We start from the raw sequence: 24227 nt of genomic DNA, 5'->3' as shown, positions 1-24227 counted from the left end.
AGGTGGTTTTAAGGTTTTGTTTCCTACGTGACCAAAAAGATGCATTCCTGAGAACCTTTTTGCAAACCATGCTATCCAGTGCAATTCCAGAGTTTATAGTCTCTTCATGCTCTGCTCGGGGATACACTGTGTCACGCTTCCTGCGAGAAGTGGTATGGTCGTTCAGGTTTTTGCGCGTGCGGTACTCTTTAGAGTATTTAGCGACGGTACCACCTAAGCGGCTGTACAAGGATCTTATTTCACAATTGTTCCCAGCTCCATTGTACAGAACCTTATACTGTGAAGGCCCAGGGAAAGACGTGCTCAAGCGAGTTAAAAACATGACTGTTGCACCGGGCGTAAAAACATTCGTTTTAGAGCGCAGCTCTTTGGCGTCCGTTCCTGGGTTTCGCGTCGGCGCCGTCGTCGGCTTCGTAACCAGCTCCGCCCCCCTTTCATCCCCCCAGCGCTAGCAGCGACCGACTGATACCGCTGGATGCCGCTGACGCCGCTAGAGAGTCAAGATAACGTGACTGCATAGAACACCGTCGCCGCCATGCAGAAAGAGGAGTGGAGGGTACCCCCCCCCCCCCCCCCCCCCTGTTCCTGTGTGGCGGATAGGGTGCTCTTCAGTTGCCGACGCGCCGGTTATTTCACGTAGGCCCCGGCACGTCGACGAATACGTGACCACCTTCCCACGGCTAGACCTGGTTCTGGGCGCTGCGGAAGCGAGGGTATCATATTGTTTGCGTCGGAATCGGCGGCGTTGTCCCTGAAACCAACTCCGCAGCTGGGGTTGATTCACTATCGTCGTCAGCAGCATCAGTCAGTCGCTGCTATCTCTTCCCTCCTCCCTTTATCGCGTTGTCCGCTTGCTGCGCGCGCTTCTGCCCCCATCGTTTGCCGCTGGGTGTACACGCCGCCCCCCTCCCCCCTCTTCCTGCGAGTCTCCGGTTGTCAAAGCGCCGGCTCGAACTTAATTCCTTTCTTCGCTCCTCCTCCAATGCAACCCCTGTGCGGTGGCAATCAGAGAGCCAGATCGGTGGCGGCGGATCTGTATATGTGCACCGCCCGAGCCGAAATTGCCGCTGCCGTTCGCAACTGCGAAATTATCTGCCAGTTCTTTCTGAGCCATGAGCGAGAAGACCGGTGGAAGTCCTCCGTGCCGCTGCCGCTGCCGCCGCTGCCGCCGCCGCCGCTGCTGCTGCTGCTGCTGCTGCTGCTGCTGCTGCTGCTGCTGCTGCCGCTGCCGAGCTGCCAGAATCCAGAGCAGTAAGCGAGGCTGAAGCAGAAGCTCATCGCCGCCGTCGAGAAGACCCTGCCGTTCGCACCGCCGAAGCGGAGGCTCATCGCCACCGTCGAGAGCAACCAGGTGTAAGCGAGGCTGAAGCAGAAGCTCATCGCCGCCGCCAAGAAGGGAGTCTTTGTTTAAGGAATACGTGTGAAAAATAAAAAGAAAATTCTGTGATAGCGCATACATGTGTTGCTCGATTTCTTTGCCTCAATCTATCGAAAAGGTGAAACAGCTTATTTGCTGCGCTCAAATTTCGCATTAGGAAGTAAGGTAATCGTCGGTTATTTTTTTAAATTGCATACAGGAACCCTCCCAGTCAAAACATGGATGGAGGAAAAGGGTTCTTTTTGTACCTTGGGGCTCAAACTGTCTACTATGTAAGAAACCAGAAACAGTTGAGCACGTGTTCCTGGAATGTTGGGATGCGGTGTCTTACTGGGATGTGATACAAAGTACACTTAAAAAAGATCTGCCATTGACGCCACGTGGAATTCGGTACTTGACAACTGTTAATGATGATTTTCAGTATGACCTCATCATGCTATTGGGCCTTCACAGTATTTGGAGGAGTAGGATGGCTTACAGACACTATGATGTCGATGCACGATCTTTATGTGATTATTTTGTTGAACAAGTGTATAAACTAAAAGAAATTTTGAAGCAGCAAGACGCTGCGGAGGAGGTCTGTCTGATGGGCGAACTTGTGGTAATGAAAGTCCATTAGACACGGTTGTTAGCCAAGGGGCATGGCAACCACGATCTTTTACTGATGTATTTGTACCAATTCATGCAATAAAGAAAAAAAACCGGGGTGGTGCCGTGGTAAGACGCCCGATTACTGTGCCGGAGTACCCGGGTTCGAACCCGACCTCGGCGGCTGCGTTTCGATGGAGGCGAAACGAATTGGCGTCCGTGTGCTGTGCGATGTCAGCGCACGTTAAAGATCCCCAGGTGGTCGAAATTACTCCGTAGCCCTCCACTACGGCTCCTCTTTCTCTCTATCCACTTTCACTCCCACCTTCCTCCCTTCCCTTCGGCGCGATTCGGGTGTCCACAGAGCAAGTGTGACAATTACTGTGTGCCTTTCCCTTCCTGTGAACCAATTTATTAACGCGGCAGCGTTAAGGAGCTCGTGTCGCAGAAAAGCCGGTGTCGTCGGCGGCGTTGGCCGTGAGCGATAAATCCCGGCATGCACTTCATAAATAAAAAGCAACTTCCAAGATGGGCTGGGTGGGAATCGAACCAGGGTCTCCGGAGTGTGAGACGGAGACGCTACCACTCAACCACGAGTTCGATGCTTGAAAGCGGTACAAAGGCGCTTCTAATGAATGCGATGTTGCCTTAGAAACGTGCCGTAGAACGTTATATTGCGGTGTATATCGGTAATTATGAGCATGTTACTTACAGAAGTCGCAGTTACACGAGTAGCGAAGTACGTTTCCGTTACATTTCTTCTGCGCTCTACGCACATGCAGAGCCATCTTTCGGCAAACACAGAAGAACCCCTCCTCGCAATATGCGGCGCTGCTTCGACACGTGGCGCGCCACTCGCCCCTGAAGTTTCGCTTTGCACCCTCACGGGTTGTAGAATCAAGCGTCTTTCCTTTCTTTAGATCACTATCTTCGCTCACCCGCTTCTCCCATTCGGGCCGCGCGGATGCCCCAATACCCTTGCGTTTAATAAATTTTCTCGACGAGGTGCAATAACGCTATCGCGTTCCACTCTTGAAGGCGAAGCTTAAGCGTCCTCCAATTTTATTTATCCTAATGCATCACAGCAACAGAGCGCAGTTGGAGCGCAGGTTAGCTCGAACGCTAAAGCACAGCAACAGAACACCGTTTGAACGCAGGTTAGCTCGAACGCTACAGCAAAGCAGGATAGAAGAGAGGATGCCTCGCCTCCAGCGAAGAGGAAGGCGTAGGAATCGAAGGATCAAGACGTAACATTAGAGGAGATCAGTAAAATTATTGACCGAAAGCTAGAGCAGAAACTCTCTTATTTAAGGAGATAGCTGCAGAATTTGGGGCAATCAGGGCGCCACTCAAGTTCAGTGAGATAAATGCGCGCTTCGCCGCGCTAGATGCGCGCAAGGACGCCACCAAACGAAAATATAGCTAATCATGTCCATCAAAAATAACAGGCATACTATTTGGCAGTGGAATTGTCGTGGATATCGCCGTAAAAGGCCCGTTCTGCAGCAACTCCTTAGTGAAAAAGACAATCCGGAATCAAACACGTCGACAAGCAAAGCTAACGGGGTATCGAGCTTTCTGTAGGGAAGGGGAGAAACCGTGGGTGGCTACACTAATTAAGAGAAACATAACAGCAATCAGGCATGACACGGAGGTTAAAAACATTGACCACGTCCTCGTCGAACTCATACCAAACAAGACGACAGAAGGAAGCCTTTTCATCCTGAATGTATATACAGCACTCCGCTGCAGAGAAAAGACAAGCCAGACGGAAAAAAACTACAGAAAATTTTCTGTTGTTAGGACAGAATTTCTGTGCGGTTTTGGACGAGAAACCTGTTGTGACAACAGAACGTTCTGTGGTAACATCAGATATTTCTGTAGTTACAACATAAAAGTGCTACAGAACTACAGACAAAAATTATACTACAGAAAAACTACAAAACTACAGAAACGTACTACAGAACTACAGAAAAATCTGACGTTTACGACAGAACTGCAGAATATTTTGTCGTATTTTTGACACGGTTCTGCTGTTTTCGACTGGGCGAATTCGGCACACTATTCCAAAAGACTTTGAAAATTGCCAACAACCAAGCACTGATCGTTGTAGGCGACTTTAACGCTCCACACCCAACGTGGGGCTACAAGCGAGAAGATATAAATTGCCGGATCCTCTGGCAAGACGCGCAACAAGCATGGGCTAATGCTGTTAACGGATCCGCAGAACCCAACACGAAGCGGAAACAGCGTGACAGAAGACACTACTCCGGATTTGAGCTTTCTTAGCCATGTAAAAGACGCCACATAGTGTAACACTCAAGAGAACCTTGGCAGTGACCATTATATCATCCAAACTGTAGTGGAAGGAGGACCGCTAAGAATCAAATACAAGAAGGCTACATTAGTGGAATGGGAAACTTACAGGAAAATCAGAAGCCAAATAGGAAGCGGAGCAATCACAAATATAAAAGAGTGGGCAACAGCGCTTCATGCAAATGTTAAAGAAGCAACCACAGAGTAGCCTGAAAAAGCAGGTTTGGAGGAAGTAGACAGCCGTCTCCTGCACTTATGGCAAGCCAAAAAGGGATTAGAGAAAAAGCTAAAGCAACAAAGATGGAACAGAACCGTACGTCGCAGACTGGCCCGGCTAAACAAAGAAATAGAATATGCACTTAAGCTATGCAGACAAAATTGGGAATCTTCGTTCAATAGCATGGAAATATCCATAGGACTAGCGAAAACATGGCAGCTACTACGCTACAAGGTTACAAGGAAGGTTACAAGTCAGCGCAGAAGCAAAACGTTCAAGAGATTGTCCATTCCTACGATGGAACGGAAAAGGAGCTTTTTGAAGAAAAACAGGCATGCTATGTGGGAATACCTATTCCTGAAGCACTCCCACACTACCACGGACCGCCAAACCTGGACCTGGATAGACCCATAGAAGAAACAGAAGTCAGGGCTGAAATTGCCCGCCTTAAAACAAAGTCAGCAGTGGGGTCGGATGGAGTGAGCAATAAAATGTTGCGAAATCTGGACGACGACTCAATCGCTGCCCTCGCAAGATACATGCAAGATTGGCAATTAGGACGACTTCCCACAATATCGAAAACCGCGCTGATCGTCATGATCCCCAAACCCGACAAAAAGCTCCAGATTGAAAATCTAAGATCAATTTCTTTGATATCGCGTGTAAGGTAACTCATGGAACACGTCATCCTGACAAGACTAATCAGACATATGGAAGACAACGGACTCTACCCAAATTCTATGATTGGCTTCAGACCCGGTCTGTCGATCCAGGACATTATGCTGCAAATCCAACACCAGATCATTGAAGCGTAGTCTAAAGACACGCGAGTTATCCTGGCCCTGGACTTAGCAAAGGCCTTTGATAACGTCAAACACAAAGCATAAAACCTACAAGATCTTGGCGTAGGTGAAAAAAAACATAACTACGTAAGGGGCTTTCTCTCAAAGCGACAAGCAACCATCTAAATTGGAGAACACAAGTCGGAAAAATTTACACTGGGCAGCGGAGGAACACCCCAGGGCTCCGTCCTCACACCCCTGCTGTTCAAAATTGCACTCATCAAGCTTTCATCAAAGCTCGAAGAAATTGAGGGGCTAAACCACAGCCTCTACGCAGACATCACACTGTGGACCACGGGAGGTAGTGATGGAGAAATTGTAGACATCCTTCAGGCGGCTGTGCAAACTGTTGAAGAATACGTAACCCCTAGAAGCCTGAAATTCTCTCCCAAAAAATCCGAGATGCTCGTGTACCAACCACCACGCAGCAGATTCGACAAAGAACAACCTAGAATCGAACTAAAGGCATATGGAGTTCCCATCCCCAGACTGGACAAGATTAGGATCCTAGGTATGTGGCTGCAGGAAAATGGTCGTCACGGAGAAGCAATAAAGAAAGTCGAAAGCTGTGCTCAGCAAGCCATACGTGCAATCAGACGCATCACAAATCGCAAGTCGGGCATGAGAGAAGCAAACCTCATACGACTTGTACATGCCTTTCTTATCAGCAAGATCGCCTATGCAGTCCCGTACTTACACCTTGCCTACTGCGAGAAGGCTAAGATTGAAGCACTCATCAGGAAGAGCATTAAAACAGCCCATGGTCTCCCCATCAGTACGTCTACGAACCGGCTAATGAAGCTCGGGGTGCACAATACGCTGGAAGAGGTGATAGAGCAACCAAATCTCCCAGTACGAAAGACTTGCAAAGACCCGGAAACTAGGTATTCGATACGAAAGCCAAGAGGACCAGAAGACGGATGTCCCGATGGAAGTCAGGAAGCGACTTAAAATCCCCCGCTGCCACGAAACATGCATCTAGAGCATCACCAGGAAAGAAGGAAGAAAAGGGCGCAAACGCTGCAGACCATATATGAAGGAAGACAGCACGTGGTCTATGTCGACGCCGCCGAGTATGAGGAAAGGAATGTTATGGTGGCAGTAGTATCAGATGAACAAAATCTAAGAATAAGCGGCTCAGTTAGGACGAGTTTAGCTCACACGGCTGAAGAGGTGGCGATTGCACTTGCAATAGCAGGGAAAATGGCTACTACAATTATAAGTGATTCCAAAACAACAATATGCAACTTTCTCAAGGGAAGGGTCTCTCCACAGGCAAAAAGGATACTGAGAACATGTCAGGATGATAGAATAATCCGGCTAATATGGGCACCAGCCCACTCCCAGCTTCAGGGAAATGAGGGAGCTCATAAGCTTGCCCGCGGTCTGACCTTCCTGGTAGTCTCTGATCCTCAGTACACTCTTAGCAGGGACAGGCTAGTCAGCTACAAAGAGATTACATATCACTATCGACTAAACAGGTTAGAATACCCACCGGCAGATAGGACACTAAATAAGATCCAAGAAAGAATATCGAGGCACTTACAAACAAGGACTATTTCGAGCCCAGCTACTTAAAGTCAGTGGTACCCGGAGCCATTCTCAGATAGGTGCAAACTATGTAAGGATAAGGCGGATCTGGTACATATGATATGGACGTGTCCAGAAATAAAAATATATAAATGAACAGACAAAAACGGAAGAATTTTGGGAGACTCTACTGTTGAGCTCATGCCCTGAGACTCAGCTAGGTGTAATCCGACTGGCCGAACAGACCGCCCGGGTCCAAGGGTTCCAGGCCATCGTGTAGGCGGGTAGGTGGACACCTACCCTGTATCTGTTGGAAATTAGTTTTTACCACCACCACCCCACACTTTCGGTATCACTGCTGCGAATTTCGAATTGCGTACGCGCCGCCCAGTGTATATTACGTGAAAGCAACTGGCACGCACTTCTTGTTTCGGTTTCACTGGCGCAAATTGCAAATTGCTTGCACGTTACGTTTGTCTGTGGCCTGCAGTGGATAAAATGTCTCATTTAATCCCTTCTGCGAATTTCGTCGTCCCGAAATTATTTTGAATTTAAGATGTACGGGAAATGTTTCGAGCAAGTATTCATTCAGTACTCAATGCATGCAAGAGACGGTGTGTCAAGGAACATTTTTGTTTCAGGGCAAGGTAAAACATGAGCACAAAATTTGGGCTCAAACCAAGACCAGCATGATGGAAAAAGGCTCAATAGAAATGCAACTGTGTCCCTAACATAATCAAAGCTGAATAGATATAATAACAGAGAGAACACAAATATAAAACAGTCAGCACTTCGCTAGTGCAGAAAAAAATATAGGACAAGACATACATGCTGAAAAGTACAGGTGAGCTGGTATAGAGATTGAAAAATAATCGCTGCTCCAATGTCGGCAGCCCGTGTTCCTCTTTTATTCACCGCTTTGTCATAAGTTTGAGTATTGTGTGACCAGTCAGTCATCGTCAGCAGTTCACATATCATAAAGAGAAAGGAAGGGTGATCCTCCCTGTACTGCTGTCCTGTGGTATGCGGAAGAAACTAATTCCTAGCTTCTTGTGCGTTCTGCCGTTGTTCTGGCACCACGACACAGAGCAGTAGCTGCCGTAGGAAGGGTACTTGACGGCATAGTAGAATGGTCTGAAAAATGTCAATACACGCACGTGTTATTCTAAATTACCAAACCATATTCACAAGTCATAACTATGTCAAAAATTTTTGAATGCAGTAGAAAAGTGCTCCGCCATACAGAAACGCTGGCACAATAACACACGTAATAGGCTTTGACGGATTTGACTAAATAGGAGTTGGCGACAAGCGCAGATGAAGTATGCCCAAAATATACCAGTATGAGCCCTTTCAGGATTTCAAATACGCTCCAATTCAGCGCCTGCGCAAAACAATCTGCCCGCAATTAGAGTAACGAATACACTCGTGGTTTCCTAAATGCGCATGACTTTGCCCTTAAGCTGCACAGCGAAATAAGTGCATTTATACAATCGTGCCTGGCCCCTCATGCCCTCTTATTCCATCCTCTTACTTTTGTAATCAAACCTGTATTGGCGCCGCGCTTTAAATGCCGTACCGCGCCTTATAGCAACAACGCACTGCAACGTAAAAACACAACACTAGCCTGTGCTGTCTGTTTATGTTGGTGTTTTCAAGCAGAAAAACATGTTTCACCTGTTGTACAGCAAGCGAAAAGTCGTTTGGTGCACCACAGCAATACCGAGCTGACGGAGTAGACAACTTGCAGTCTTTCATGTTTCTTCAATAAATTACGTCTTCATAGGTATGTTAAAATAGTGGCCTTAAAACATAAGGTAATTATTTAACAACAACAAAGTTGTACGCTTGAATATGAAATCATTTTTTCCCCGTGTGTGCCTTCTGGCGTTGGGTGAGAATACGAGGCGCTTGCGTAGTTGTGACGTACTCCAGAGGCCAGTTTCAGCCGTGTCCTCTCTTCGTATTTTATTTCTCTATGTGTCGTCACCCATCTTGATCTTTCGTCTTCCCTTCCCCAGTGCAGAGTAGCCGGCCAGATTTTAATGGCGCAGTCGACCGACTTCGGGCCCGGCCTGCCCTTCTTGCAGCGTTTACACCCCTGGCCAGTGCGCACGACGCCAAACCCACAACGATGAGAGCGCGGCGCCAGGCTCCAGGTGAAGATGTCGCACTTTACATTTATGATAAGGTCCGCCTTCTTCAGGCCTGCAACATCGAGTGGCCCGCATCTGCAGCCAAGCAGTACATTGTCGACGGGCTTCACAATGACACCCACGCATCGTATTGATTATGCCCAGTCGAAAAAAACTACAAAACTGTGTCAAAAATACGACAAAATATTCTGTACCTAGTTCTGTCGTAACCATCAGATTTTTCTGTAGTTCTGTAGTACTTTTTTGTAGTTCTGTAGTTTTTCTGTAGTATATTTCTGTTGTCTGTAGTTCTGTAGTACTTTTCTGTTGTAACTACAGAAATTTCTGATGTTACTACAGAATGTTCTGTTGTCACAATAGGTTTCCCGTCAAAAACCGCAGAAAATTCGGTCGTAACATCAGAAAATTTTCTGTAGTTTTTTCCGACTGGGTGTCCACACTGGACACGGACAGCCTCCCCATGTTTGTCCACCGGGAGGCCGCCTTGCATGACACCGCCAGTCGTCTCGGGGTTCTTGCCGCTGCCGGGCCATCAGCGACACTTCAGCATGCTGCTCGCCCATGCATGGCTCTATCCATCCAAAACGGCAAAGTGCAGCTCCGCTCATGCCGGACCGCCTCTAGCCCACCTGTGGATAAGCATCCTGAAGGTGAGGCTATTCGCATGCAACAACAACAGGAAAAGGTGCAGCACGAGAAGGAAGCCTCTGTTTCCCGATGGAGGATGAGTGGGACAGTGAAGTGGTTTGATGTGATCGGCGGCTACGGCTTCATCAACCGCGCTGACACTGGCGAGGACATTTTTGTCCACCGCACCGCGTTCCAGCACTCGCGTAAACTTCGCCGCATCCGGAAAGGGCAGGAGGTTCAATATGAGGTGATTCCAGGAGAAAAAGGCCTTACGGCTGCCAATGTCAGTGTGCTAGACGTAAAGTCTAAGCAGAAACAACGCCAGTTCATTGGAAAAGAACGCGACCGCACCTACCGGTGTACGCAGCAAAGCTGTGCACGGCACGGTGCTTCCGGTGGAAGCGGTGGCAGCAGGAACAAGCATTTTGGTGCAGCTTTTTCCATTTCCGTCAGCACTAGGGATGCATCACGAGTGCAGTTCCAGATCCGGAAAAACCATCGAATACCGCAAAAGGAAAGCAAGCCAGCATCAAGTAGCTGGCACAGGAGAAACTTTCAGGTACTTGACTCTCAACAAGGCCTTGGAGGAACGCCCAAGTGGCAACGACCCAAAGAATCTCTACCAGAGAGCAACTTGCCACTAACTGGACCAGACATGTGCAAATATTATCGATGCGAACATCTTCATGGCTCCGCAAAAGGACAGCCCGGAAACAAAAACCGTGATGTGCAACAGATGCGACAGCAGTGATGTGGGGGTGATGCATTTAAAAACCGCAGTCGTGGCCGAGTGTGATGTGCTTAGCCCACGACGAAGTGAAGTGTGCAGAAGCGAAACAGGGGAAGACGAGGATGAAGGGAGACTAAAGCTGGGCGTTCGTAAGAACGGCCGCGTCTCTGCTTGTTCTCCGTCACAATATACATATAGTAGTATTAGCTATACAAGGTAAAATAAATTTTGGCCCCCACGTGACACAGCAAGCAGTGGCATTTAGCTTCAGTTTCTGCCTGCGGTTTTGATTGCAGTTGCGATTTTTGCCTGTTCAGACGACCGAGAAAGGTGCTACGAAAGAACGCGAAGCATTGGGACCACTACACTCTGCTGACGAGTACGAGTACCGGTGCCTACTCGTCAGCATGGAACGAAAACACAAAACTGCAAGACAAAACAAAAGTTCGGGCACCAGCGGCAGTGCGCCTGCGGTACCCGCGGGAAGATCCGAAGGCAATGGGTTGGTTGGGACGCTGACAAGGAAGGGCGGTATAGTTCCTTTTTCGCTTTGAGTTTTGAAAAATCTCACCCGACTCCGACAGACAACGCTCACTGAACAAGGGAGAACCGGCTTTTCAAAACAACCGTCGTTCCAGCCATCTAGCAGATCTTCATCAATAGACCAAAAGCAAAATGACCACCTCACTCGCTCTCCAAAAGAATGGCGCACTCCGCTTAAAAGATAGCCGTGGGCGATGACATTATTGCGAATCCTGCGAGAAAGGGCAGGAGGTTGCTTTCCCGCATCGCTAATAGATGGCGCGGAAGTCACACCCGCTTGTGACGGAATGGTTCACTGCACGAGAGAACCAGCAACCAGCTCTCCCAAAAATCTCACGGCTCCTACCGCTCCGGATCTGACGGCTCCGGCGGATCCGACTCCGACTTTGCGAAGCCAAATGGCTCACTCGCTTTTTGAAAGGAGCGGCTCCGAAGATCCAGCTCGCTCCGGAACGCCCCATCCCTATTACTTCCTCTGCCTCCCATATGCAGCTAGCATGAACTGTTACGGCGTTAATGAAGGTTGACTTTGGAGTGGCCATATATGCCACGTATGCTCTATTTTTGATGTGTTGAGCTGCCTCCACGTACACTGCTTTTGGATCGTCCTCGTACTGTTTCTCAAGGGCCTGTGCCCTCGTTTTCCTGTGGGCATCATGTCTGCCTGGTAGCAGGTTTTTGGCTATAGGGAACCTGCAATCGTCGGGCGTCGCCACTAGCGCGGCGACATATGCGCCACCAACGGAGGTGTCAACCACGAAGGCGCTCCATTAGATGCCGCTGAAGCGCTTGTTTTCGCCGTTGTTTCCCATTGTATCTGCGTCATTACGACCATCCTCAACGTTGCACCGCAAGTTTCATTTGCTCGGGACGTTTTATTTTTGCATTCAGCAGCAGCCGGAGAACGTAAGCTACCCGCAATGTCGCGGGTTCTCCACTGCGGATTCAAGCATGCCGACGGCCTCGCTACTGCGGAAAGGACGCCGATTGCTTGAAAATAGCCATGTATTTGGAGTCCGAGAAGTGGAAGGCACTGCAGTCTCGGCAAAATGCCTGTCACAACAGAGCAAGCACACAGATGAAGTTGACCTCAAGGTAAGTAAACAAAACAATGCGGTTTAAGTACGCCGAGGCGCATGTGCGATCTGTCGGCTTTGCATTTTTTACTGCCCCACTGCACTTTTACTTATTTGGCCTCACATTATGCCTGAGCGGTCTATTTTTCTTCCGATATCCCGATTTGCAGCTGACGACTGAGCCCCGAAAAATAGAAAGCGGGAAATGCACGTGTCGCAACGGCAGCCTGGGCAACTGCAAGCATTGCGCTGCAGTTGCTTTTTACCTCAATGAATTTGAGCACGCATCCTGCACGAGTACACCACAGGCGTGGGGGAAACCAGCAGGGAAGCCGCTGCTTAATGACAAGGCCAGCATTGAGGAATTGTTTGGAGGTATGATGCACTTTGTTTCATTGCTGTTTTGTAGTGCATGTGCTGCTAGTTTTCAGTACAGCACTGCTTGCATGAAACATCTGTTATGTCATCACATGTCTCCTTGCAAACCATAGTGCTGTGGTCATATCTCTTTTCCTTGCTGTCACTTTTACCTGTCACCATATTTATGTGGTTTTGTGCTCAACACATTGATTAGCTATTCCAACTGTATTGCTTAATATTCAGTGTGTTTTGTCATTCTTCCTCCAGACTACAACAGCACCTCTGTAGGGAACAAAAAGCCTGATGAGCTGTCCCCATTTTATGTGCTGGAATACTTTCCGGGCATTGTTTCACCATTCACTGAAACTTTGGGAGCAATGGTCAACAGTGAGACGGATTTAACCGACACAGAGGCAGAAAGAGAAGCCAGGCGGGTTTTGCAGCTAGAAACAATTGGCCAGCTGCTTCCAGCACCTTGCAAGGCGTTGCATGTGCTGCAAATATCGGGCACCTACCCAAAACAAACAGTGAGATCAAAAGACCATATGCAGCTCCTGACGCAACAGCAGAAAGAGTTTTATGAAACAAATATTGTCTGCGAGTCTGTGCCAGACTTATGCGTGGCGACCATGGGCCAATCAAGCTGTCTGAGGTATGGAAACAACAATGACAGAGGTCATTCTTGCTTATAGTAGGTATACAGCCTTTGTTAAAGGATTTGGAAGGCTGCATCCGCAGCCTTCCAAATCTCCTGAGGGTAAGAAAATCTCTAGTTCTGACTCCTCTAATGGGCTGGAGTTTCAGGTATGCTACAGGAGCCCCACTGCACAGCTTAGAACCAAGCCCCTGAGCTCTAAACTTTTGACAAAGCAGGTACATGTTTACTTCATGCTTCTGATTTTGGGTATGTGAACTCTTATTTAGGTGGAACAAAGAGGAAAAATTCACGATAAGCAGCACAACTGGGCACACAGTACTACATACTAGACGCAGCCCTGAGGTGGTTGCCAAGGCCATCCTGGATTCAAGGCCATTTTCAGCACAGGCAACTGCATATGGTACGCACAAAGGGCAAGATTTTTCTTGTGGAATACACAGCACTAAAACAGTGACAGAAGAGAATCCATGTTCTCATGTTTTCAAATGGATCTCGACTCCTTTAAATGATGTTTTGGGGCTGTATAATCCAACTGTACAATAGCAAGCTTAAGAAAACATATATTTCATTACCCAATTACAGGACTGCGTATGGAACCCCTGGCTCGGGTGGAGTTTGAGCGCCTACTAGGTGTTGAAGTTGTGGAGGTGAGTTCGTACTTAGTAGAGTCTTCACAGTACTGTGAAATCCAGCACTTCAGAAATAAGAAAGCCTCCAAAGCAAAAAAATATCCAATGTTGCACAACCCTTTCAGCAGTGTGAACCTCAACACGACAATGTTTTGCTTTTAATAGGTTGAATAAAGCATTCCAGTTCATGCCACAGAATAGAGTTTGTGGAGCCTGGTTTTGTTCCAGTTCATGCCACAGAATAGGGTTTGTGGAGCCTGGTTTTGTTACTTTTATCCGGGTATCATGCAGTAAGCTGTCGAAGGGTTAATCAAGAAACTAGCAACTTATTAGGGAAGCCAGGGACAAACTACGGTCGCTTGTAGTGTCTGATTATAAGGTGATTGTAAACTATTCTATTTCAGATGGGTCTCATCCTTCACCCAGATCAACCGTGGCTATGTGGCAGCCCTGACGGCATGTTCTGCCTGTCTGGGGAGACTTATCTCCTTGAGATCAAGTGTCCCCACAAATGCAAAAACAGTGATATGTTCACCGCCTCAGGAGAGAGCATTCTTGACTACATCCAGGGCACCGGCAGCAACCGAAGGCTGAAGATGACACACCATTATTTTACCCAAGTACAGATCTTACTGTACCTGCTAAATGTAAAAAAATGCTTTTTTTTGTTTACTCCACCAAAGAAAATGTGATAATTGAAGTGAACAGGAATTACATTTTTCTTCAAGAATCAATACCAGCCCTTGAAGATTTTTATTTTACTTCTGCCTGCTGCAGCAAAATAAAGCACATGTTCACTACAATTTGTATGTACATCAGAATTGAGCCCCAAACACAATGGAAAAATACATTTCCCATTTACTACTATTATTGCACGTCAGAAAATGCTAACATCCTAAAAGTACATAGTGTGATTATGAAATTGAAAATGACATGAGAAATGAGCTAACAAATATGACCACTGCTTACCAGTTCTGCTGCTGCATGTGTGCATAACACTGAAGCAGATGCACTAAAAACAAAAGCTCATTTGAAGAGTGTTTTTCATGCATCATTTCTGAAGACCTAGAACAAAGTGCTTTACAGAACAGCAAAAAGGCAACTTGTATCCCCATGTTGTGTATCGGGAGAAGAATACAGAGAATAAAGCACAGTTTTTTTTTTTCATGCATATTCAGTATAGAGAGATCCTGCAAGTGTGCCACATCACACTATCTGCAAAACACAAAGTTCTAATGGGCAGATAAAACTGACAGGAATACAAAAATTTTAAGTGTTCACTACAAACTGGACAGTTAAGTACAGCTTGGTTAGCAATGCATTTCTTTATGTGCTAGAAGGAAAATGGCACACTTCAAAGCATTAATGCAAAACAACATTAGCATTAAAAAAACAAACTTAATGGAAACAACAACATTATACAATATAAAACTGGAAAATATATCCTTTGCTTGCACACGAGATTTACTGACAGGTAAAGGCAGGTGACAATGCATTATCCACATTTGATCACTGCACTGATAAGGTTTTCTGGTTTTCTACACAAAATTATGGCAAACAGCTCAACCCAGCCTCTAACTTTATGCACACAAAAACAGGCCATTTCTCACAGTACAGCATCACATATCCACTTCCAGTTCTGAACTAATCTTGCCTATTTCAATTTCCTGTACCTGATACAATACACTGTTAAGACAAAAGTTTCGGACCGAAACGTCATAGAAGTTCTAAGCTCCATTGAAACAGCACCCACAGTCTACAAAAACTGGCCACTGCCTTGTGTGCTGTGAGATATCAGTACACATTAGAACCCTAATGAAATCAAAATTATAATCCAAAGCCGACCACTGCAGCGTTTCTCGTAACCCACATCCAACTCTGAAACATTAAAGTGCAAATACTCTAATGCCCAGATGTATGGCCAAACAAATGACTATCCAGAATGAGTATCTAAGGCGAAGCAACAGCAGAAAAATTTAATTCTTGGTAACACAGAAAAAAACTGATGAAGGGTTGGAAGCCTCAGCTCACCATCTAATATTCTGACAAAAAGGATATGTCGAAATCCCAGGCAGCCGAGCCCTTGTTGAAATACTGGCTAGTAGACTTGAGTCTTCTGTAACCTATGTTTGTTTTGCCCCGTATCAGTGGCTCGGCGGTTAGGGCGCTCGACTGCTGAACCGAAGGATGCGGGATCGAATCTCGGCTGCGGCGGCTGCTTTTCAATAGAGGCAAAAAGGAAAACGCCCGTGTGCTGTGCAATGTCAGTGCACGTTAAACAACCCCAGGTAGTCAACATTTTCGAAGCCCTTCACTTCGGCGTCTCTCATAGCCTAAGCCGATTTGGGATGTTAAACACCATAAAAGAAACCAAACCTATGTTTGTTTCCTTTCATGCTATCAAGGGCAAGACCAGTGAAGCGGATGTTTTAAGATGACTGTGGCTGCTCTTTGCGTTTAATGATTGGAAGCTGGAGGTTAGCTAGTACACAGCAGATCTGGAAAATATCAGTCATGCATGGGATGAGCTCAGTTGGTACTTTGTTGTTTAATACATTGTATATTTTAATCCTTTGAATCATTCTTTCGACATGTATTCTCACTTGCGCAATGCTGTAAGTGTCCCTAACCTCTTCTGGAGTGAACTGAGAGCCATGGAGAAATGGCGGCAAACAAGAACAACATTCTCGTTCCCTAAAAGTGTTCTAATGCCTGGGAATCCCTTATCTGCCAGAACTGTGTCCCCAGCTTGAACAAGGTCTAAAAAGCCTGAATCAACAGTTACGTGTGTATCAGATAACCTACCACCATAAGCTTTCGAGCAAAAACATATCATCCCTCCTGGTGTTATGGACACCAAAAACTTAAGTGTGTATGTCCCTTTGTAATTCGAGTATAGTACTCGTTCTTGCTGCACAGTTGGTGGCTGCTCAGTACGTACTTCTGTGCAATCAATAATCATTGTACATCCAGGATAATGAGATTTGAAACATTCAGGCATTGTGGCCTCAATCACTTTTGAGGGAGGGCGAAAAATCCACTTCTTGGTTGCCACAGAGAGTGTCCTCAAAACGCTTTTGAAATGTCTCGACGCAGACGTTTCGCTTATAGAGAAGAGAACAGCTAGTGACGAGTAGCTGATGCCAAGTTTTAGCTTCATAAGAAACAAAAGGAGCCTGTTTTGATTTGTGACATCAAATTTTCGTTCTGAAGAAGGTGGCAACATGCTAAGAAGCAATGCAAAGATTATGTTGCTGACACTACAGAGATCTTGCAATGCATTCACTGAGTTTACAATGTTTTCATAGCCAGAAAAATAGCTAGTTCTATGATCAGGTCCACTGTGCTTGCTAATGGATGTTGGCTGGTGCTGTACGCTGCTGTCGCATGTCTCAAGATGTGTTACTTGAGTCGATGCACCCGATTCATTTACGAGGCACATGAACACTGTAAACTTCTTTCTTGACAAACTTGTGTCTTCTGTTTGGGTTTCCTGTGTAAAATTGCAATAATCAAGAATAAATACATGTTAGGTAACAATGCGAAACTCATTTTCACAAGTCATAATGTACAAGATTATCAACAATAAAGAAACATCTCGATATGAGCCTTCCAGAAAAATGCTGTCAAATTTTGTGCGCAGGTGTTAGTGAAAAGCAAGGAGAAAGGAAAAAACAGTAAGAGTATAACGCTGCTAACTTGTTGCCTATGCTTCACAGGGAGACGTAGCTGAGCACGGTATAATACCAAAAGTATAAACTTAATTTTCTGATAAGGACAGAAAACTGGGCAACTTGATGGGGAATCATACTCAAGCCACGTAAAAAACAAGGAAAAAGCGAGTGAGAAGTATTAGTTCATCAGCTTAAGTATAAATTTTCCGTACAACCACAGGCATCCAACTTCAGTTCACGAAATACCTAGAAGCTCACCATGGATTTTGCTGTCGTGTGAAGCTCAGCAGCAACAGTGCACAGCAGATCCAAGTTTTCAAATGATGTCTGCTCACACAACTCATCCGGGCCAGTTGCTTGATCACCTGTGGCAAGGCTGCAGGTGCCACTGGCTGCTGCTACTTGAGCTGTGGGGGCAAAAGCTGGCCCGAAGTCAGCAGATGATGTAGTGTCAATGCCATTAAAATCTTACTTGTGAGTGCACGTGGCTTTTGTTTTGGTACACGTGTACATGCAGATTTCTTGGTAGAGATGAACTGCGTTAAGGTGAAGCTTGTGGGATTCGGGCTTGCTGCGGCTGCCCTTTGCGCGGCCGCCGCCCGCTTCCCAGTTGTTCTCCTCGTTCCCTTTCTCCCGCCTGAGGCGGCGGAGAGAGGCTCGGACGACTTAATACCTAGTGGCACGGGCAGAGGCAAAATATTTTGTTTTTTTTGGAAGCATCACCATATTATATGTCGTTTGGGCCACAGCTCCGCCCTGGCGTCCCAGTGGCTGTTCCCATTGGCGCCTTTTGGCGGGAACACGGCACCGCTTCGACGGCCGCGCTCGCGCGACCCTCCGAGCGGGGGCCCAGGGAGAGACCCCTCCGAGACATCGCAAGGTGCGTAAGCAACTGTTCTTGTCTGCCGGCCTTTGTCCGCGCAGACCAGTGTGTACTCGAGTTCGTCCACTCCGGGTCGTACCTGAGAGCGCAGCTCGAGCCTGTCGATCGTGATCCAACGATGCGACAGGCGTACCTTGCGGTGGTTGCCCAATCTCTCTCAAAGGAACCCTTTGGTTACTGCGAGAGAGAGATCACAGCACGCCCTTGCGTGCTTGCGGCGCGCACTCCGTGTCAGGTGACTGAGTATGTGTATGTGCGTTTTTTATATATGTGTATGTGTGTGCGTGTGTGTGTGTGCGTGTGTGTGTGTGTGCGTGTGTGTGTGTGTGTGTGTGTGTGTGTGTGTGTGTGTGTGTGTGTGTGTGTGTGTGTGTGTGTGTGTGTGTGTGTGTGTGTGTGTGTGTGTGTGTGTGTGTGTGTGTGTGTGTGTGTGTGTGTGTGTGTGTGTGTGTGTGTGTGTGTGTGTGTGTGTGTGTGTGTGTGTGTGTGTGTGTGTGTGTGTGTGTGTGTGTGTGTGTGTGTGTGTGTGTGTGTGTGTGTGTGTGTGTGTGTGTGTGTGTGTGTGTGTGTGTGTGTGTGTGTGTGTGTGTGTGTGTGTGTGTGTGTGTGTGTGTGTGTGTGTGTGTGTGTGTGTGTGTGTGTGTGTGTGTGTGTGTGTGTGTGTGTGTGTGTGTGTGTGTGTGTGTGTGTGTGTGTGTGTGTGTGTGTGTGTGTGTGTGTGTGTGTGTGTGTGTGTGTGTGTGTGTGTGTGTGTGTGTGTGTGTGTGTGTGTGTGTGTGTGTGTGTGTGTGTGTGTGTGTGTGTGTGTGTGTGTGTGTGTGTGTGTGTGTGTGTGTGTGTGTGTGTGTGTGTGTGTGTGTGTGTGTGTGTGTGTGTGTGTGTGTGTGTGTGTGTGCCGCTGGGGGATGGCGTTTCAATAAACGTCTCCTTTGTGAACTTGGAGGTTTGTGTCCCTGCAGCGCAGTGCTCTCCTCCCGGTGGAGGTTGAGAGCGCGCTGCGGTGTTTCAGTGTACGCGTGGTGACGGCTGATCGGGGCTTCGGCTCGCGTGACGCTCGAACCCGCGGTGGTTGGTGGCCTATGTTCAAGTAGAAACCACAAGCTAAATTTAAAAAAAATGTAATGCATCCCAGAGTCCCAGGTTTTGCAGCAAACTAGAGCATAAGTAGCACAGCAAAGACGAGCTTACCTGTAAATCTAGCCAACCGAGCAGAAGGCGAAGTGGACCGCTTTTTGTACACTGTCGGGAATATCGTGGGTACATAACCAGGGTGACTTTCAATGGTGGTTTTTTCACCGTTCACAAAGTGCTTGGAGCACACCCTTGAATCTCTATTTGGCTGCCAACTTGAGGAGTCTCCGAAACTGAAACGAGTAAAGCAGTAAAGCATGAACATTAGGTTATCATCAATCTTCTGCAACAGATGCAGCCGACTCTACTAATGAAAGGGCCATGAATAAAACAGGAAAATACGCTAGGCACATAAATTATTTACGTATTACCATAGTATTACTGATCTCACGCACTTATTACACACTATTTTCTCCCTTGCTTGAGCGCGGAAACAATTTTTAATTTCATGATTGGACAGCCGATTACGCCCTAATGGAACAGTTCATGATAATCCGAATGAGTGAACAGTGACAGCGCACGTGCGAGACACCTGAGAGCGCCAGACACTGGGCGTTTTTTAGCGCGTGTGAAATAATCTGACGGGTACCAACCCCGACCAAAATCGTCACTTGAGTGTCCGTAGCTGGCCTAGTCCGAGCGCTCCATTCCGCGGCACTGCCCGCTCATCGTTGTTGTCTTCTACGTAGCACAAATCCATGCTTTCAGTGATTCGAATGCAGTAAACATTCTCTAGTTTTTCCGCCGGCGTCAACCACCCACTGCCGCGAAAAGCACGTAATGAGACAAAATAAAGCACGATCAAAACGGGGGACGGCTTGTTCTGTATTACTTCCGGAGCACACGTCCGCGAGTATTTTCGTCATCCTCAGAAAACAAATACGCGCGACAAATGACGAAGCACAGTGCGTCACGAACTCGTGACAAAGGATGCTGCCTCGTGCGAACTACCTGTACCCTGACAAACAAAACTGTTACCCGATCGAGCCAGTTGACAAATGAACCTTGTCTTTGAGTACTTTCGTAACGTGCAGCAATTATCGTTTACAAATAGGAATTCACTTACTTGACTCGTCGCACGGCGATAATCCATTGCTTTCTTCGTGCCGTCTACCAAGGCATCGACGGAAAGCTGCACAGCCGCACGCCCGAAGTCCCTTCGCGACTGTGGCAATCTTTCACTGAACAGTACCTGCGCCCACATTTCTTCTTCGCAACTTTGGCAGGGGAGGGATTGCACGGTTCTGAAGATGCCATCGGACCTATCTAGTAACGTTTATCAGGCTCTCAACTGCAGAAACAGGCGCACCTCTTTCAGACAAGGCCACGGAGATAAACACGGCCTGTGCGAGCGAACGCCTTCGCGCTTCCTGTTTCGGCCGCGAGGCGGCGCGGCATGTTCTGTCAAACTGCATTGCAGGGTGCCTATTGGTTTAAAAACTAGTGTACTAGTAATGTCAGACGATAAATGAAATGTTGCGCACACCTTCTCAGTGGGGTGTATGTGGAGCTTGTCGAGAATTACGCGTCCCGCAACGCTGCGTGACAAGCGGGTCACTTGTGCTGTCTTATAGGCTTCAATTAGTTCAGGTAGCGCGTTAAACATTTCCTACTGCAGTAGTCGATCTAAGTTAGCGTATACCGACAAGCCAAGGGCCACTTGGTATGCTGTTCTATTTATGATATTAAGTGCATCTTCGTCGCTACGACGCATATGATGGTACGAGTAAGCGTACATGATTCTGCTTATCATGAAGGCTTGAATTGGTCTGCCCAGGTCGGCTTCTCTCACACCCCTGCGACATGTTGCAATGCGCCTCACCAGCCCACCTACTATCTGGTGCGCCGTGACGCGTAGCCGGCGCAAGCTTCTGTGCAACATTCCGAGAACTCTGATCGAGGCTACCACGGGTATCGTATGGTTGTCAATGTGTAACTGGATAGGTTCTCGAGAATCTGGTTCTGCCTGTGAAGCTTGATTGTTCCTTCCAACTAAGAGGTCTGATTTAGCAGGTGAACACGTAAGGCCGTCTTCCTGCACGTAAGACTGTACCGTGTCGATAGCTGGTTGTAGTGACTCTTTAATCTCTTCATCAGAGCCAGAATTGCTCCTTATGGTGATGTCGTCGGCATATATGGAATGATGTGATGTGTGTGGGATATCAACTAACAGACGCGGGAGGCTGCTCATAGCGATGTTGAAGAGAAAAGGTGAAATTACGGCGCTTTGCGGGATTCCTCTCGTCCCTAGTGTAATTGTGTCGCTAGTTTTGTCAATGAAATGGAACGTAGTCGTACGCGCATTCAGAAAGGTAGCGATGTATTCGTGTGTTCGTTTGCCTACGTTCATCTGTGAGAGCTGAGTGAGGATAGAAGCGTGTGACAGATTGTCGAAGTCTTTACTCACATCGAGTCCCAGGATGGTTCGCGTGGCTCCTATGCGATTTGGATCTAGAATGCCATGTTGAATTTGCCACATGATGTCCTGAGTCGAAAGATCTGCTCGAAAGCCAATCATGGACGGGGGAAACGTGCGTTCCGCATCGATGCGCATAATTAGCCGGTTTAAGACAACGTGTTCCATTATTTTCCCGAGACATGACGTTAGCGAGATTGGGCGGAGCTTCCCCATCTCGAGTCCTTTGCCCGGTTTTGTGTAAGAAAATAATTTTAGCGTGCTTCCATTCCTCGGGGACACTGCCCTCTGTCCAGTACCTGTTGAAGAGTAGTAGTAAAAACTTTATGCCGCAAAATGGGAAGGAGTTCAAGGGTTGGGATCTTGAGCTGCAGGTGGTGTTCCTAGGTACAGGATCCCACTGGTTCTTGCTGCCTCTTCGGCCCGCTCGACCAGCGCTAGTTGACCTTGTGGGTCGGCGCTGAACAGAAGCCTCTCCGACTGCTCAAGTGACGAGTTCGTAATTTTGGGCGCTATCGGGCACGCCCGAGAGCCCCATGTGGAATGGTAGAGGGTGGCTATCTCTCCGCACCACACGCATTCTAGAGCGTATTGCGTAGGCCAAATCTTACTGTATATGTAGCGACTTGGGTGTTTGTAGCCGTCTCCAGGTAGTTTCTTGTTGTCTTCTGAGATTTTTGTGGGGAAGCGGGTATTTACGGCGCCATACTCCCCTTCATAGAGTAGGGCGAGCCTTGTCGTGGCGGAGGGGCTTGCGAAACTCGATGAAGTCGTGAGTTCTGTTATGTAGGGCCACCCAAGATAGACAGGTCACGGCAGAGAGTTCTGATAAAATGTGATTCACTGCAGAAGGCAATGGCAACCCACTCCAGTATTTCCTGCTAAGAAAACCCTATGACCAGTTACAACAGCATTAATGATATGGCGCCCGAAGATGAGCCCCCCAGGTTGGAAGGCATCCCACATGTTACTGGGGATGAAAAAAGGCCATTCCTAGTAGCTCCAGGACAAATGAAGCGGCTGGGCTAAATCCAAAAGGATGCTCAGTTGTGGATGCGTCGGGAAGCGACCGAAATGTCCGATGTTGCAAGGAGATATACCACATAGCAACATAGAATGTAAGATCTATAAACTGGATGTCGACAAGCGAGAAATGGACAGAACATTGATATCTTTGGTATCAGCGAGCTCAAGTTGACCGGAATGGGAGAATTTAATTCCGGCGGCCATTATGTCTTTTATTGTGGGCACGAATCCAGGAGAAGGAATGGGGTCGCTCTCATAGTAAACAGAAAAATGGGCAAAGCAGTGCTAGGGTACAACGCCAAAAACGACCGAAGGATTTCACTTCGGATCCAAGGTCACCCTTACAACACAACAGTTATCCAAGTCTATGCACCAACCACTACTGCTGAATAAGCTGACGTTGAGAGATTTATAGCTGACCTGCAATGCCTTTTAGACCGCACTCCATCGTCAGACGTCCTTTTTCTCATAGGAGACTGGAATGCTGAGGTGGGTAGTGAAGAAATATCCGGAATTACAGGCAAGTTCGGTCTTGGTCAGCCAAATGAATCTGGGCAGAGGCTAGTAGTGTTTTGTCAAAAAAACAACCTGACCATAGCGAATACTCATTTTCAACGCCACAAGATGCGCCTGTACACATGGACTTCACTGGACGGTCTGCACAGGAATCAGATTGATTAATTATTTGCCGGCAGCGATAGAGAAGCGCTATACAAGCAGTAAAAACAATGCCTGGGGCCGGTTTTGGCACTGATCATCAGCTTCTTGTTGCTAAATTTAAGCTTCGATTGAGGAAAACGCAGAAAACTAGAAGGCCTTCAGGTATGATCTGGATCAAATTCCATCAGAATATGCTGTGGAAGTGAGGAATCGATTTCAAGAATTAGATCTAGAAGACAGAGAGCCTGAGGAGATGTGGACTGATGTTCGTGATATAATACAAGAAGTTGCTACTAAGGTAGTTCCAAAGCTAAAGAAAGGCAAGAAAGCAAACTGGTTATCTGAAGAGGCTTTGCAAATAGCTGAGGAAAGGAGGATGGCAAAAGTCATGGAGGAAATGGAAAGATATAAGGTTCTCAATGCGGATTGCGGATTTTCAGAAAATAGCAAGAAGAGATAAGAATGCCTTCCTGAACATACAGTGTCAAGCAGTTGAGGCCAACAGCCAATTGAGGAACACATGAGCCCTCTATAAGACAATCAAAGATATCAAAGGAAGCTTATGTGCTAAGCTGGGCGTGATAAAGGACAAACGAGGCAGGGACCTCACTGAAGCCTCAGAGATACAGAAGAGGTGGCAGGAGTACACAGAAGAACTGTACAAGAAAGACCCGGGTGTGCAAACCCAGCATAAGACGGTTGTGATTACTTATCTCGAGCCGGACATGCCGAAGAGAGAAGTTGAATGGGCCTTAGCCAGCCTTGCTAAGAACGAAGCTAGCGG

General features: G+C 47.3%; 1 long non-coding RNA gene and 2 pseudogenes across 2 annotated transcripts; 1 reads left to right on the top strand and 2 right to left on the bottom strand.

The window, feature by feature from the left end:
- Positions 1–7770: 7770 nt before the first annotated feature.
- LOC146192659 (uncharacterized) lies at positions 7771–20764 on the bottom strand. Its single transcript, XR_014706775.1, has 3 exons — positions 20408–20764; positions 19399–19574; positions 7771–8005 (listed from the first exon to the last, which is right to left on the bottom strand). It is a non-coding gene; the product is annotated as an uncharacterized LOC146192659 (long non-coding RNA).
- On the top strand, positions 11851–13478 carry LOC146192661 (uncharacterized; annotated as a pseudogene).
- On the bottom strand, positions 16005–17726 carry LOC146192660 (uncharacterized; annotated as a pseudogene). The gene is made up of 2 exons (XR_014706774.1): positions 17586–17726; positions 16005–17146 (listed from the first exon to the last, which is right to left on the bottom strand). The product of XR_014706774.1 is annotated as an uncharacterized LOC146192660 (transcript).
- Positions 20765–24227: the final 3463 nt, after the last annotated feature.

The sequence above is a fragment of the Amblyomma maculatum genome, chromosome 4 (assembly GCF_055883805.1).
Source record: "Amblyomma maculatum isolate TAMU_Amacu chromosome 4, ASM5588380v1, whole genome shotgun sequence".
In the NCBI taxonomy this organism is placed as follows: Eukaryota; Metazoa; Arthropoda; class Arachnida; order Ixodida; family Ixodidae; genus Amblyomma; species Amblyomma maculatum.
This window is presented reverse-complemented; position numbering and strand designations above follow the sequence as displayed.